The 2,564-nt window shown below is 42.7% G+C and overlaps 1 pseudogene; it reads right to left on the bottom strand.

Moving 5' to 3' along the window:
* Window positions 1-1,654: 1,654 nt before the first annotated feature.
* Window positions 1,655-2,155, bottom strand: LOC102843846 (annotated as a pseudogene).
* Window positions 2,156-2,564: the final 409 nt, after the last annotated feature.

The following is a 2,564-nucleotide window of genomic DNA, read 5'->3' as shown; positions in this document are numbered from 1 at the left end:
ATTACTTGTTATGCATCAGAGAGCTGGACAATGACTAAGAATGACAAAAGAAGAATTGATGCCTTTGAGTTATGGTGCTAAAGAAGAGTATTGAACATACTATGGACTGCCTAAAGCACAAACACGTCTGTTCAGGAGAGGGTGAAACCAAGCTGCTCATTGGAGGCAAGGATTTTGAAGAATCTGTTTCACATACTTTGCCAGGAGGGACCAAAACTTGGAGAAGCATATCATGCACGGAAGGGTGGAGGGACAATGCAGGAGAGGAAGACCTTGGATAAAATAGATTAACAGAGTAACTGGAACTATTGGGGCAAGTATGTTGGATATGATGAGATTCGCTCAGAATAGGACAGGTTTTAGAGCTATCGTTCATGGGGTTGCTATGAGATGCAGTGGACTTTATGGCACATAACAACAATATGCAGATATTATCATTACAGCTTTTCAGATAGGAAAGTGGAGACTCAGTAGGTTAGGAAACTTACTAACGGGTAGAACTTAAACTTCTACAACCTTTCCACGTGCTTGTAACCTGTACTACCCATCCATTGCACCCTGAGTGCTCAGGTGAGCTTTGGAGAGGAAGCAATGGCGTTCTCTTTGCTGCAAACATGGGAAGAAAGTGATTGATATTTCTTATTCTGTAAAGCTGTTGGTCTACTTTGGACTTCTGTATTGGAACAGCACATGGTGCCTTATGGGAAATGTCCACAAAAGTAAGCCTCGAACTTGAATATTCTCTCATTAATAGGTGTGTCTGATTCAGGCCAGAGTTTTCCCGATCACTTGCTATGCATTTGAGAGAACAGTCTTTGAGCTGTTGAGGTATTGGAGACAAGCACTGAACATCCCATAGACTTCCAAAAGAAAAAGCAGATATGTCTTGGAAAGGGTGCTGTCGGTGTGCTCTTTGGAGGCAAGAATGATGAGGTTTCACTTCTCTTGTTGCTACATATGCATGTTACTAGACAGTCCTATTTCTTGGAGAAGGATAAGATGCTTGGAAGGGTAGAGTGTCGGAGAAAAAGAGGAAGACCCTCAACCAGGTGGATTGACACCGTGACTGACACAAAGGAAGTGTGTAGTGTGTCAAGAAGTGTGAAGATAGCACAGGGTAGGACAGGGTTCAGATCTGTTGTTCATAAAATTGCTATGAGTCATACTCGACTTGATGGCACCTAACAACAACAATAGGTTTTGTGACCTCTTTCTTCACCTTCAGAGTCAGAAGCATAGTGCCTTCTCTCTTGGTTCTTTCTTCACATCTGCTTCTCTCCCTTTTATAAGGATCCTGTAATTACATGGGAAATTCCTAGATAAATCAGGAAAATGTCATCCAAAACTTCAACTTCATTACTTCTAAAGTAACTTTAACGACGTAAATGGACAAATTAAGAGATTTTTTTTTTTTTGTAAACAGTTTTTTTATTGGGAAACATTTGGGTATGCCCTTCACACCCCCAGGGAATGTCCATTCTTTTTTTTTTTTTTTTTTTTTTATTATTATTAAATTTTACTAGTTTCAATGAACATTCACAGGGATTCTGGGCTTTCACTCCTTCATTGCCACACCATTCTCTCCACCCTCCTCCCCAGTTTGTTCTTCTTCCCCGCCGGGAATGTCCATTCTAATCTTCCTGGGGTGCTTTTTTTATTTTTTCTTTTTCTTAGTGCTCTTGTTGACGGCCTCCTCAGGTCCACTGCTGATGGGCTCATCCTTAGAAAGCTTCTTCTTTTTCTTTGGGACACTGTTTACAACCTCTTCAGGGTCTTCTGGTTCCTCTCTGGAGGAAGATTTCTTCCTCTTTGGGACTTTTGCATTTACAGTTGGCTCAACAGGCTCTTCAAAGTCACTGTTGACCAGTTCCTTGGACAGAGATTTCTTTTTCTTGGGTTTAGGGAGAGCAGAGATGGACTGATCTTCCATTCCATTCTCCTGTGGAGCCTCCTGGGGCTTTTTCTTTTTCTTCTTCTTGGGTTTTTCTTTGGTTTCCTCACATTCCTGATCTTCAAGAGTGCCATTGTTTTCTGAAGCCTCAAGTGCAAGCACAGCCAGTCATTTCTTCTCCTTCTTCAAGCGCTTCTTCTCCTTTTTCTCCAGCTTCTTGGTAATCTCAACAGCCACTTCTGCCTGAACCATGGCTTCTTTCATGACTTCTAAGTTTTTCCGTGGAATCTCTCCAGTCTCATAGAAGGAGAGTAGCTCCTCAACTTGCTCACGAAGCTTTTCCCTGAATACACTCATAGGCACCTCGGAGAAGCAGTCAATTCGTGAGGCAATGCTGCATTTGTTTGCCAGGTATCGGGAGATGCGGCCTTTTTTTTTAGCAGCTGCTCGGCCTATGAAGGTGGAGTGGAAAATGAGTCCATATTTGGGAGTGTTTCCTCTTGTCTTCAAAGCTCAGCTCTGAGAGACAGGGGGAAAGGCATCCGATTTCGATGACCTGGAAGCTCTGTCCCTTTTTTGCTGGGCCCTGGGAATCACTCAGACACTAGGACGGGCCATCACACCCAAAGCAGAAAATTAAGAGATCTTAATGGGAGAGGGAGCTCATCATAAT

This window comes from Elephantulus edwardii, unplaced genomic scaffold, assembly GCF_000299155.1.
Source record: "Elephantulus edwardii isolate Elephantulus edwardi_28Jun2011 unplaced genomic scaffold, EleEdw1.0 scaffold00005, whole genome shotgun sequence".
Classification (NCBI taxonomy): domain Eukaryota; kingdom Metazoa; phylum Chordata; class Mammalia; order Macroscelidea; family Macroscelididae; genus Elephantulus; species Elephantulus edwardii.
The sequence above is the reverse complement of the archived record's forward strand: the minus strand, read 5'-3'. Positions and strand labels throughout refer to the sequence as shown.